Raw genomic sequence first — 14,998 nt, forward strand, 5'->3', positions numbered from 1 at the left:
TGGTAAATATACTTTCATAGCTGCCTATTTGTCTTCTCAATGCTCTGGACAGCAAGTTAATTTGCTCCAAACTGACTTGCGAAAATTGACTCGCAATAAGACAAAATTTTTAGTCATTGGTGACTTTAATGCCAAACATCGGTCATGGAATTATTCTCAAAGTAATTCTAACGGCAGAATTTTATTTGATGAGTGCTCTTCAGGATATTTCTCAATTCAATACCCTGATAGCCCTACATGTTTTCCTCTTCTAGAAATCCATCAACGATTGACTTGGTCTTAACCGACTCTAGTCATCTTTGTAGCCAATTAGTTACTCATGCTGATTTTGATTCTGATAATGACTCTGTTACATTTCAAATATCGTATGAAGCGATTCTCAATCCTATCAGCTCCACTTTCAATTATTTACGAGCCGACTGGAATATATATGGAACGTATGTTGACTCTAATCTTGATGTTAACATTTCTTTAGAAACTAAACTTGATATTGACAATGCTCTTGAAACTTTAACAAATTCCATTGTTGAAGCCCGGAGCATTTCAATTCCAAAATGTGAAGTAAAATTTGAATCCGTGATTATAGACGATGATCTTAAACTCTTGATCCGTCTTAAAAACGTGAGGAGAAGGCAATTTCAACGCACTCGCGATCCTGCTATGAAAATTATATGGCAGGATTTGCAGAAAGAAATCAAGAAACGTTTTGCAGATTTAAGAAACAAAAATTTTGAAAATAAAATTTCTCAATTGGACCCTGGCTCTAAGCCCTTTTGGAAATTATCTAAAATCTTGAAAAAAAAACTCAGAAGGCAATACCGGCATTGAAAGAGGAAAACAAATTATTACTAACTAATTGCGAAAAAGCTCAAAAACTTGCTATGCAGTTTGAAAGTGCGCACAATTTTAATTTAGGACTTACAAGTCCATCTGAAAATGAAGTTACTCAGGAGTTCGAAAATATTCTCAATCAAGAGAACGTTTTTGAAATTGCCTGGGAGACTGATTTGGAAGCAGTGAGAACTATTATTAAAAAATTCAAAAACATGAAAGCTCCTGGCGATGATGGAATTTTCTACATCCTCATCAAGAAACTTCCAGAAAGTAGCTTATCATTTTTAGTTGATATATTTAACAAATGTTTTCAATTAGCATATTTTCCTGACAAATGGAAAAATGCTAAGGTTGTTCCAATTTTAAAACCAGACAAAAATCCTGCAGAAGCTTCTAGTCCAATCAGTTTTCTTTCCTCCATCAGTAAACTTTTTGAAAAGGTTATTTTGAACAGAATGATGGCCCACATCAACGAAAATTCAATTTTTGCCAATGAACAGTTCGGATTCCGCCATGGACATTCGACCACTCATCAACTTTTACGTGTAACAAATTTGATCCGTTCCAACAAATCTGAAGGCTATTCTACTGGTCTGCTCTTCTAGACATAGAAAAAGCATTCGACAGTGTTTAGCATGAAGGTTTGATTGTAAAATTAAAAAACTTTAATTTTCCAACATACATTGTTAGAATAATTCAAAGTTATCTGTCAAATCGTACACTTCAGGTTAATTATCAGAACTCCAGATCTGAAAGACTTCCTGTAAGAGCTGGTGTTCCTCAAGGCAGCATTTTGGGACCAATATTATACAATATTTTCACATCTGACTTACCTGAGTTACCTCAGGGATGTCAAACATCTTTGTTTGCGGGTGACACAGGCCTCTCCGCCAAAGGACGAAGCCTGCGTGTCATCTGTAGTCGATTGCAAAAAAGTTTGGATATTTTTTCTTCATACTTGCAAAAATGTAAGATTTCTCCTAATGCTTCCAAAACTCAACTAATAATATTCCCACATAAACCAAAAGCTCTTTATTTGAAACCTTCAAGTAGACATGGTGTCACGATGAGAGGGGTTCCAATAAATTGGTCAGATGAAGTTAAGTATCTAGGGCTCATGCTAGATAAGAATTTAACTTTCAAAAATCCCATTGAGGGCATTCAAGCCAAATGTAATGAATATGTAAAATGTCTCTATTTCCTTATTAATAGAAAATCAAAACTTTGTCTTAAGAACAAGCTTTTGATATTCAAACAAATTTTCAGGCCAGCCATGTTGTATGCTGTACCAATATGGACTAGCTGTTGTAATACCAGGAAGAAAGCTCTGCAGAGAATTCAAAATAAAATTTTGAAAATGATTCTGAGGCTTCCTCCCTGGTATAGTACCAATGAGTCTCATAGAATATCCAATGTTGAACCATTGAAACAAATGTCAAATACAATCATTAATAATTTCAGGCAAAAATCGTTACAATCTCCTATTGCCACGATTAATGAGTTATATATTTAGGTAAAGTTAGGTTAAGTATATTAAAAACGTTTTTTTTTCTCTTATAAGCAGGTGAAATCAATTCACCTGTAAAAAAACTGAACTGCTACGGCAAATGAAATGTAATATGTTGTTAACAAAATGTTAATTAAATTTTAAATTTGTTTTACCAAATTAGGATGATAGTGCTGTCTAATAACACAGAACACCTAGATATAAGAAATGAATGTAATGTTTGGAATGATACTAATAAAGAAATTTAAAAAAAAAAAAAAAAAAAAAAAAAGATCTTGGAACAACATAGGATGGACTGTTGGATCGAGCCTACTGCATGAAGGAAGATGATGTCCCTCTGCAAATTTTGTTCAACTCACCGAAAGACACCGAAGCAGTTAAAACAGTGAAACAGTGAAATATGATGAGGAAGAACTTTGCGTGGATGATTATTCCGATGCTGACATTATTGCTGTAGTTCGTAATGATGGAACAAATGACTGTGACGAAGACGATGATATCGATGTCAGAGAAGAAAGAACAGATTCATTTTTGGAAGGATTGATTCCTGCTGAACCGCCGCAGCTGACACGAACACAGCAGGTTGCTTACGATTTGAATAGAATCATTGATTGGGCCGAAGATAAACATCTGGATATGGCTGATATTTGCATCTTCGAAAGATTCGCATTAAACCTCAGCAGATGTCTTTGAACGATGAATGAATTTTGGTAAACACTTTTCCGAATTTAATTTTTTATTTGTCTTGAATTGTTACTGAATAAACCATGCAAAAAAAAATTACTGTTTTCTTTCAATCTGACAAGGGTGAGGGTCTGTTCTAAGAAGAACGCAATGGTTTGCTTCAGTATTTGACAAATCATTTAAAAAGCCCTTAGTGAACTATACGTGGTGAACCAATGAGGAGGGGTAGTGTGTCCAAAGACTATGATCGCTCAAATAAAAAACGAAGACAAAAAACAAGGAGGAAAGCGCATCCATGGAAAATAATATGACTACGACGTTAATGGTGAACCCATCATAAACCACGTGGTTTATTTTGAGGGGGCGCGGAAGGATGTTCTGGGTTCAGACCAAAGACAATGATTCATACAAATTAAAAAAAAACTACATTACAGGCAGAAGACCATAAGGAAGGGGAGGAGGTTGAGATTTTCAACAATGAGACCACATGGTTTATAGACAGCGTTTTAAATACTAAAACATAAGGGGCTGTTCATAAACTACGTAGACACTTTGGGAAGGGGGTTGGCCGATGTCTACGGCCCATACAATGTTTTTTTTTTGTATGGACAAAAGTGTACTAGGGGGGGTGTTTGAGAATTCCAAAAATAAATGGTCTGCGTAGTTAAAGTACAGCCCCTAAGTCATTTAAAACAAAATAATACATACTTTTGATTTGAAAGAAAAAAACGGTGTTGCCAAAATCGAACGGTATGTTGCCAAAATCGAACCGTGCCAAAATCGCACCGTGCCAAAACTAGGTATAAACGTATTTCCCTACCCATTTTTTTAACTTAAAATTTATGAGCTTTGGGTACATTCCATCCCTCTTTTGTTGAAACTTTAAATGCTGAAAGGTACATCACGGGAACGATTAGTAGGTACCAAGTTGAATAGCCATGTATTGCCGTTGCCGTTGTCTCTATTGAGTAGAGTCCTAGGTACCTGTTTGCAAATTTCCAGACTCTCCGCCACATCCAGTTTCCAAGGAGAAGAAACATTTCTCAAAATTTTGATATCGGCCGTCGTATTTGTATGCCCTTCTGAAAAGATATGTTCTGCCACCTTAGATTTCAAATCGTATGTCATCCCCTTGTCTATCGTCTTCTGAGCTTTTCCTATTTCCGCTAAGTGTTCCTTGAATCTAACTTCGAGAGACCGCTTTGTTTGACCAACGTAGACCTTGCTGCAGTGGGAACAACTGATTTTGTAAACACCAGCCTTGTTTAGTGTGTTTACCGGATCCTTGGTAGAGCCTAACGAAGTCCTAAGTTGGTTGTCTCTGCTGGAAAATACTAAATCGATTCCGAAATTCCTTAGCTTTGGGCGGAGCTGTTTGCTGATGTGTACGTCGTATGGGATGGAGACTCTCTTCATGGGTTCGGTGATAGGGGTTAGTGTCGTCAAAGCACTCCGAATTTGCTGTCTTTCCTTTTTGTCGATGATGGCTTTTATCGTCCATTCCTCATATCCGTTGATCCTTGCCGTCTCGTAGATAGTTCCTTTGTCTTTCCGTCTTTGCTGAGGGGTAGAGTCTGCATCCTGTGGATCATGTGGTGAAATGCTGCCATCTTATGCTGGAACGAATTATTCGATGTGTAAGGGATAACTCGCTGGGTGTTTGTAGGCTTCCTGTAGATTTCGAAGTTGTAAGTTGAACATTCTTCCCTGGTGACAAGTAGATCGAAAAATGGTAGTTTTCCATCCTTCTCCTCCTCCTGGGTGAACTTGATATCCTTGTGTACGCTGTTGATTGTATCCAGAATTTTAGCCAGATCGTTCCGCTTGATAACGCTGAAAATGTCGTCGACATATCTCCTCCATTTATCCGGTAATACTCCTTGTTTCTTTAAATTTTCCTCAAAATTCGCCATGAATAGTTCGCACAAAAACGGGGAGAGAGGGTTTCCCATGGGGGCTCCTTTCGTCTGTTTGTAGAAATTTCCTCGAAATTGAAAGTAGTTTTCGTCCATGCACAATCTTGCCAACCTCATGTATGTCCTGACCTTTCCTTTCCATGCTGCATCCGTCTTTTGGGGTAATAACCAGTCCTCGAGAAGATATAGGGAATTCTTTACTGGAACGCTGGGGAAAAGAGCCGCTACGTCGAAAGAAACCATCATCTCGTCATCCTCGATGTGTCCTGACTCTAATAGTTTCTGGGAGAACTCCTGGGTGTTTTTATCTGATCTAGTGGGGAATGGGTTCGGCATACTCTGGAATTCCTTGACTAACCATTTCGCCAGTTTGAGTGGGGGATCCGTCAGCCGAGATGGTTTCTCGCATTTCCTTTCCTGGTTTGTGTATCTTCGGCAGTCCTTTAATCCGTGGAAGAATGGGGTTTGACTCTTTCAAACGAGCCTCGCCAATAATCGCCTTGCAGTCCTTCAGGGTTTTGTCCGTGAGGTAATAATTGCACTGCGATCCAAATGAATAAGGGATGGGAGTTTCCGCTTACTCTCGGAGTGCAATTTCAGCAGATCTAATATTATTGATCAATAACGGCGCCGGCCAAGTCCTTACAATCAGTTGGGATAGGGAAGGAATGTTAGGGTGTAATGATTGTTGCTTCTAGAGACCGAGAATACCTCTTCATCTCCACAATCACCACTGGAAGGGTGTTTATTAGTGGAAAAGGAAAAGATCTGGGAGTCACCTTTGGTCGGTGATGCGATCCATGGATAAGGAGGAAAAATACGATTTATACTTAAAGCTAGTTTTTAGTTCTGTCTCAAAAAGTTTTTGGTAGAATATTTAAAATAAACGTCAACATCTATAATGACGAAACAATTAAAAGGAGTTTTTATTAATGGCGAAAAAAGCAAAATATATGCGTATATTTTAAATTATATGAAACAGGAATAATGCCGACACTTCTAGTGACGAACCATACATAGTATGTTTGAAAATTACATAAAAATATTATTGAACATTTATGCCTCAAGAAGAAAAGTCTTTGGTAGAAGTTTTAAAATAAACGTCGACATTCATAATGTCGAACAATTCAAAAAATAGTTTAAGTAATGTCCAAAATTTTATATGTTTATTAGAATTGTATAAAACAGGCATAATGCCGACACTTGTAGTGACGAACCATACAAAGTTTGATTGAATATTACAAAAAAGTAACGCTTTCATGAAAAAATGTGTTATCATAAGCATGAAACGAGCTCACCAGTTGGTAATCCATCCTCGACTGAACACGAATATCTTTTCGGACTCACACAGCGCGAACAGCAATCGTCTTGCTTGGGCTCTCCAAAGCACTGTCCAGCACACCACGTGAACCGAAAACCAAACTCCTAGCGTCCCGAAAACGAAGCGTCTTGTTTGAGCTTTCCAAAACACTGCCCAGCAAAACGCGCGAACCGAAAACCAAACTCCCGGCGTCCTGAAAACGAAGCGTCTTGTTTGGGCTTTGCAAAACACTGCCTCTGAGAGAAACATATTCTTTTATTTTGGAAGAAACTATTCCAGATCGAAGATATAACGAACTTCCCCTCGCTAATGCAAACAAGCTTCGGGTCAAAAACGCACCTACGGAATCTGAAATAGTTCCGGATTTGAGGCACCGGTTGGCGAATAGAGTCACAGAAAATGCTGTTCCGGATGAAGAGTCCAGATCCCATGCGTCAAATTTCCGTACACATCAGGAATCTCGCTCTCAGAATCCACCTAGAAATCGTCCTGCTGAAAACTGAACAAAACGCTTCTCATTTACCTACCAGTGGTGGTCGTCAATATGTTGAGAAGCATGACGGAACGACAAATCGGCAGTTAGCAACACGCCAAGTAATGGGTCAAGACCATTCACTATTTTCGGGTAAACCAGAGGAGTGGCCATATGATGAGAACCTCATCAGACTTCAGCGCTGCTTGAAAGGTGAAGCATTGAAAATAGTGCGAGGTAAATAGTTTTGTCCCAGTAGTTATGTCATCAGGACTGAGGAAATGTGGTATGGACGTAGGTATCCCCTACATTGAATTCGGATAAGCAGTCAATAGCCTGATAGAGCATCTACAGAATTCCACACAGGTGTCCCATTTGAAAAATCCGTCCTTGCTTCATGACCTAGTTACCAAGCATTTGGAAACTTTATGCCCACTATGATGGAGTCAGCGGATGATATTCCTTACGAAAAACCAAAAAAAACTAGTAAATCAATCAAAGCCCAAGGAACGAGCTTTTCTACATGCACATTCTGAATCACCTTAAAACAAACCATTTGCGACCAACGAGTACACTTTTAAAAAAATGTGGCGTAGTTTGCCATGAAGAAGGACACAAGGTCGGACGTTATTGACCCTGTATAAATAGAGGCACTGAATTATGCACCCTGAAGAAGATTATGGCCAATCCCAGCCGAGCTTCTAGTTGATTCTTTGTGCATTTTCACTGACTTCGGTCAATCACGGAATAGCAACCATTGATATGTGTAGTCAGTCTAAGCTAAGCTAAGCTTATTTGTCCATAACAAAAGTCATTTGATGATTCACTTGTTTTTTGTAATTTGAGTTAGGGTATTATTGTTATATTCATGTTTTAATATGCAAGTTGTTGTCCATACATATTTTCTTAATAGATTTGAACTGAAGAAATTGGTGTAGGGCTGGTAGCAGGTCTTTTTCCAGAGACTTGGTCTTTGTTTTAATGCACACTTTGAAAAGCCTATATTGTTAATAGAAGGCCTCTTTGGTCTCTTTTTTAATCAAAATGGTCTTCAAAGTCTCCTTCTTCCTTATTCTGATTGCAGTGAGTCCAGATGCAAAATTCTACAGGCTCCAGAGAAAAAATCAAAGATTATAACGCGGCAATTCAGCAGGTTTTCACATGTATCGAGTAGAAACTTCAACAAATCTTCTTGAGATTTATCCAGAGATTTCATCTTGAATACTTTTAAGGACGTATACAGGAATCTCTCTAGAAATTCTCTCAGAGATTTCTCCACAATTTCTCCAAGAAATTCTGACAGCTATTTTTCAAATAATGCTTGGAGGATTTTCTCCAGGAGCACTCCAACGATACTAATTCAACTAATTTCATCAGGGATTATCCCGATTTTTTCCAAAGACTTCCTCCAGGTATTTTTGACGTAGGACTACGTCTTTCTTCTCTATACAGGAGTGAAATTGGAATTTCAAAACCAAGAGCGTTACGTTGGCATGAAATATTTAAAACGTTTATAACTTTTTGCTAGCTTAACAAAATTCCTTGATTAGCACGTCAATCGAAAAATAAGGCATAAAAGGTTTATGACAGTGGCGCGGGAAGTGCGTAGGACAGGTAGGACATGTACTACGCACAAAAACATCTGGGTAGGACAGTCAATGGATTGTCCTACCCACGATCCAACAAAAACAAAAAAAACAAGATTCGCAAGTTGAAACATATATAAGATTATTCTCAGCAAAGCGTGACATGATTTTTGCGTGACCCCCAACAAGTTCAGGCTCGTATAACCGTTAGAAAAATATATGGAGAAATCGTCTCTGGCATTTCTGAATCAATCAATGGATGATTTCTTAAAAATATCTACGCCCAACCCTGTATATGTTCTGGAATAAATTGCCGTGAACATTCCTGGAAGTAACTCTTGTGAGGTCTCTGGAACATTCATAGAGAATTATCAGAAGATTCTTGAAAAATATTTGAAAGAAGAAATGGATTAAACTAAGACCAGTCGCATCGTTTTATACTCAGTACGAGTGTGATGGTGCTAGCGAGTTCTAAACGTGCTATCACTCTTGACATTATCTATCAAAGCATTGTTACACAAATAACCAGATTTTTTGCTGTTCGTCAATTTGGTATCTAGACATAGATGAGGAAATTTGAACAATTCCACAGCTTGTAAAGGCAAGTTTGGTCTATTTTTGTCGAATTTGTTTGATAAATTGGTTGGATAGGGTTTAAATATGAAGGACACTCTTATTTATTCCTTATTATGCTCGCATTGAATCCTGATGCATAATTATACAGGTAAGACTATAATGGGTTCAACAGCCTCTTCGTAAATTTCGTCTTAGATTCCCCGAGAAAGACTTCAGGAATTATCATAGTGATTTTAGAATTATTTCATGGAGTGCATCCAGAAATTATTTTAAAGATTTCTCTAGCAATGGTCCCAGAAATACTTCCAGCGATTTTTCCAAGGGCGCATAGAAGAATTTGCTCCAAGAAATCCATGAAATGCTAAAACCTCCAGTAATTTCCTCAGGTATTAATTTGTTTTTTTTTCTCGCAAAGCTATCCTTGAATTTCCTCCAGATATTTTTAACTATTCCTTCAACCGAGTTCTTCAGCTGTTACTCTAGTAGATCTTCCAAAATTTTCTTCCGAGGAAATCCACAAAGGTTTATTTCAGAGTTTAGAAAAAAATAGTTTAAGGGTCTTCTCAAGAAATCCTGCAATTATTCCTCCGCCTGTTCATAGATTTTTTTAAGCATTCATCAATGTTTCCTCCAAGAAATCCAAAATTCCTTGATTTTCAAGGAATTTCTTTAGAAAATCATGTGAAATGCTATCCCGCTATAGATTGCTATAGATATGGTATAGATTTGATTGATTTTTCCGATGAAAGATTGAATGATTTTACCTATAAGCTCTACTCAAACTTCGTCAAAAGTTCAGGAGTTGTTTCTGAGATCCTTGTTCAATAAGGATGACTTTAAAACTTATACAGGTTTAATCAGAGGCTTAGGATGTTCTTTAGAAATTTCCTATGGATTTATATTTCTAAAAAAAAAATGTATTGACATTTCCCTGGAAACATTCGTTAAAAATAAACTTTTAAAACAATTGTTGAAGGTATCTTTAGACAAATCTTTAGTTCAAATCATAGGAAATCCTGATTAAATTTAAGAAAATATTTTGCTCAGGAATCTTGGAGAATGTCCCAGGGAAATCGATTTATGAATCACTGCATAAATCCTTTGAGGAGTTAGGACTTTAGGGGCTGTCCATCTATTACGTAAGACATTTTTTGTGTGTTTTCAACCCACCTCTCCCCCCATGGTAAGATTTTTTGTATGAAAATAAAAAAAATGTATGGCACGTAAGAAATCACAGACTCCTCCTCCCCCCATAAACCCTTACGTAATTAATGGATCGCCCCTTTCCTAAAAAAAATCTTAAAGAATTTTTGGGGGAATTCCACAGCTTCCTGAAATAATCTTGGGAGAAACTTCTTTCTGTGTTACTCCTTGGGAAAATCCAGTTTGAATTCATGAGGTATCGATAACGATTTTTTTTGAGAAATTCCCTAGGAATATTCGTGGAGAATATATAATTACAAAATGTACTCCTTTAGATATTTCCGGAGTAATATCTGAACAAACATGAAATAATTTCTGATGAAGTTCCTAGATAAATTCATGAAAAAACACATACACAATACAAGCAGTAATAATTGTCGTTATGTCACTGGAATTCACAGAAAATGAGTCTTATATCTTAGACAAATATGTGCTCTGATGGTATGAAGAATCAAACTCTTATCTCCTGGCTCCTATTAGGTTTCGTTTGGTTTTGTTTGATTCCTGTTCAGTCTTTTTTTTCGGTCTCTTTTCGATTTCCTTCAAGTCTCTTTTTTTTTTTCAGGAAAAGAACTCTGTAAGCACTTTTTTAGTCTGGTGGTAGCGACTGGCAGTCTTTGCGTTTTAGTCCCTTTAATATAGTAAGTTTCGATTCTCAGCCTAGGATAACATTTTTTTTTTCTTTACTTCACTGTGCTCAAAATATTAGTTAACGTTTGTCCTACTTATGATTTAAAACGTGGACGCGCCTCTGGTTCATAACGTTTACTCTCTAAATCCCACATACCTGTCCAAATAGTTTAATAGCTGTTTTAAAAGAGAACGTTGATTTCAAGCAAATCTATAAATAGGGATGCTAGAGAAAAGTTGACGTCATTTGCTTTCCACTCTCCACTTGAATCGCATCTCAACAGGCAGTGCCGTCGGGATGCAATAACATAATAATGCTCACCTTGTACATCCCTCGCCAAGACATCAATTTCATATAGCCTATTTCCCAGATTAGAAAGCGAAGAATACGTAAAGGAATAGCATCATCTGCTATTCTAAGGGTATAAAGCATACCTTCTTCGTCAAATTCGGCTTCATTTCATTTTCGCTTTCGAACTGGTAAGAGGTCCGTCGAACCTGCTCAGCTCTTCGCTATCTGTGCCACAGAGCTCTTGATCATCAAGCTGCTGCAAATCCAGCGTCCGGATTGTGAAATTGCTCAAGATTTCTAAATCGGTTCGCCAACGTAAGATTTGTACGAGGTGACTGAAGAAAATCATCCAAATCCGCTCGTAGAAGCGCCCATCGTCATCGCTACCGTCAACCTCATCGGACGAGGAGGGTTTCAACCAGTGCGCCGTCAAAATCTGTATTATTATTTATCTTTATTTGAGTGGCATTTCGCTCTTGGTGAATTCGCCAGTTATGTCGAAATGTGTGTTCGTGTTACTCGAATCTCACCGTTCAATCGGCCCTTTTCAGGGCCAACAAATGTGAACAAAAGAGTTAAGTGTGTAAAATTTCCTCATGTGTATATCACATACTAGCTATATTTTCTTAATTCTTCTCGTAGCATCATCCAATATCTGATTTGTTATGAATAATTAACAATTGCCAATAGGGGCCTTCCTTAGCCGAGTGATTAGAGTCCGCGGCTACAAAGCAAAGCCATGCTCAAGGTTCCCGGTCGGTCCAGATTTTTATCGTAATTGGAATTTCCTTGACTTCCCAGGGCATAAAGTCTCATCGTACCTGCCACGCGATGTACGAATGCGAAAATGACAACGTTGGCAAAGAAAGCTCTCAGTTAATAACTGTGGAAGTGCTCATTGAAAACTAAGCTGAGAAGCAGGCTATGTCCCACTGAGGACGTTTTCCCAAGAAGAAGAATAATTGACAATAGGCCTCTGCACTGTTTTGATTTTGTATGGGATTTTGACGTTTACTGGCCTTGTTGTTTACACAATTTATGGAAGAGTGAAAGAGAGAGGTTGCGTTTTGTGCAGAGCCCTATACGGCAAATTTAAATTTACGGTGGTGATGACGATATCGATGACTGGGACACTTCTACGAACGGAGTGGTCCTCACTGTTCTTAAATTTACAAACCATTACATATTGAATTTTAATTAAAGGAAGGTTGCAATTATGACAATTGACTTAAATTCAAATGCAGCAAATCTCATGGCTTAGTTGAGGACATACGGCCGTGTCTTGTACATACATTGAATAATATTGATCCAAGGTAGGAGATAACTAATAAATGAGCTTAAATGATATGAACTTAAAATCTACTTATGTATATACAGTAAGATCTTAAATCTGCCCTACGAATACGGATTGAAAACTAGCCTAAAGTAAACGAACGAATTTCTATTTGGATCAGTTTAACAGGAGCTTACTGATTTTATAAGACTGAAATGTACAAAAGTCTAGGTTTCATAAAGTTTAATAACGTAGACTTAGAACGAATCGCAGTAGACTTGTTATCGGATAGTGCAATTTGTTCAACTGAAATTGTTAAAAGACTTAGACTCTCGTATATTTCAGACTTTTACAGCTTCTCCTCCTGAGCAATAATTTCCTTTTCTTTCAAAATTTCCCGAAATAATTTGTTAACACTTTAAAAGATGCTTTCCATGCATAGCAATGCACATTTTGCGTTCCTACACGCAATCGTATCATCAATCTTCGAGTTCATCCGTTATATACACAATATACACTGCCAGCCAATTACCGGGATCACAAACAAAAACCACGAATCTGTTCCCAAAATGACCTTAGGGTGGTCGAAAAAATTGATTTCGCTTCATGCCGTTCATAGACCTAAATTTCCATCGAAAAAACTTTTATTTCAAAAGAACATGAGTGAAAGTTATGACCTATTTCATAAAATACTTAGCTTTCTCAAAGTAAATCCCATACAACATTCAAAAAGCCTGTGATGCAGTCTCAGCTTTCATCCAAATAACCAAATGCAGAAGATCACTCAGAATACATCCATATAAACACGAATCGAAAGAGTGGTGTGAAGTAGAAACGATTTTTGAACCACCCTTTCGACCAAACATATTGCCATAAATCACGCAGAATGCAATCGAAACCACACCACGTGTTAGGGTATACGCCGATACGTGCAGCAGCTTCTGCTTGCACACTGGAATGTGAGACAATGCAATGCAATCAAAGACTAGGGTGGTCACGATTCCATTTGATTGCTTGTAGAACCGGCGGCGTTATCAAAGACGAAATACAGACATACAAGTCGAGCGCAAAATGAGTATCACTTCTAGTACTACATTCGAGTCCTTGGTACTACAATAGATATCCAAGTTTGACAGATCGCAGAACAGTTCTATAGCCTCATGAGCTTTTAAATTTGAATCACCTGCAAGGGACATGCACATCAATATTTTGTCTTTGGTTAGTTGGATTGTCGCTCTGTTTCAATTAGATACTCCCGTTTCGCCAGTTATCGAGCAGCTGTCGTCTGCGCTTGGATCGAACGACGACGCAAGCAGAGGGCGCGCATTGGTTCGGCTATATATATAGGTGAGATGAGAATTAACACACACTGCATTATTCTATTTTTGAAGTTGCTTTTCATCTCTTTTTTCCCCGTAGGATGTGGGTGGAATGAGTATTCTTTATACGTCTAACACGTCTGCGAGTTGGCGTAGAGCATTCTTGCGGCGAAGTTGATGATTCGAATTTCGAAATCAAGTCATATGAAGAGTTCGTCTTTCCAACGGCAACGACAACGACGCGTCAGACCGTCTGGTGAAGCACTGAGAGAACTGATTGAGGGTAAATTGAAAACCGATCGCAGTAGGCACGTGTAAGGCGGTTTTAGGAGTGCATCCCACACTATAGTCATCGTGATCATCATCATCAAAGTATGCACTGCACTAAGGGTATGCGTTATTTCTGATGAGTCCGTCACATCGCATTCGAAACGATGTTCCACGGAATCTAATGGGGCGACCTTTCCGTTTAACAATTTTGTTTCAATTCGACAAACTAAATAGCGGGATTTTTAGGTAACAAATCAATATAACGGATATTTTGGTTTGTTGACAAAGAATCAACTCAAACAAATCTGACAATTTTAATATAATCAAATATTTCTGTTAATTTTTCAGAATTGATACTCTCCACTATCACTTGTTGATAGGATGAAGATATTCTATGAGGAGGCTTATAGGGTAGGTGTACCAGTTATGGACATAATGGTTCCCTATTTCGCCATACGCGATAATTTGATTATTTTAAAATTTTTAATCATTCTGTGTGTTTTAGTAGTTTGATATCAAATGAATCTTGATGTTAAAACATTTAAAAATATTAAAAATGTGAATTGTTTTCGAGAAAACACATATGGCCAAATAGGGAACCACTATTGCCATAACTGGTACACTTTCCCTATATTTGTTATTTCTTTTTTTCTAGATTTCTGGGTTTACTACATGCCATAAATTAAACTATTTCAGTTGATAAATGGGCATGTTCACTAGCAAAGACAAAAAAACAAAAAACCTGAAGTTCGTAGAAGCAAGAGTCAATTTGAGCAAATTGAAATGTAAAATTATGAAAACTAATGGAATCGCTCTGGTGGGCTTCGATCCCACGACTCCCAATGCGCTAGACTGGGCGCGTTAACCAACTACGCCACAGAGCGGGTAACGATTCTGCAGCGCCGTCGGCCAACCTGAAACCAAATTCCGTCACGACCCCACATTCTCCTTCACAACTCTACATCTCTTTCGGCAATCAAAAAATTGTTTTAAGATTAAACATACATGTCAAACACCATTATGTATTATGTATGAATTGGAATAAAATAATATTTCAGAAAAGTTATCGATTGATATTCACTTTTCGACATTGAATTCAACATAAATCGAACGTT

At 37.7% G+C, this 14,998-nt stretch overlaps 1 long non-coding RNA gene across 2 annotated transcripts; it reads left to right on the top strand.

Moving 5' to 3' along the window:
• Positions 1-13,472: 13,472 nt before the first annotated feature.
• On the top strand, positions 13,473-14,617 carry LOC110676889. Of its 2 annotated transcripts, none has more exons than XR_002500806.1 (4): positions 13,473-13,641; positions 13,714-14,003; positions 14,232-14,294; positions 14,539-14,617. It is a non-coding gene; the product is annotated as an uncharacterized LOC110676889 (long non-coding RNA). The 2 variants fall into 2 exon arrangements; XR_002500808.1 differs by having other exon boundaries at positions 13,714-13,985.
• Positions 14,618-14,998: the final 381 nt, after the last annotated feature.

Source organism: Aedes aegypti, chromosome 1 (genome assembly GCF_002204515.2).
Source record: "Aedes aegypti strain LVP_AGWG chromosome 1, AaegL5.0 Primary Assembly, whole genome shotgun sequence".
In the NCBI taxonomy this organism is placed as follows: domain Eukaryota; kingdom Metazoa; phylum Arthropoda; class Insecta; order Diptera; family Culicidae; genus Aedes; species Aedes aegypti.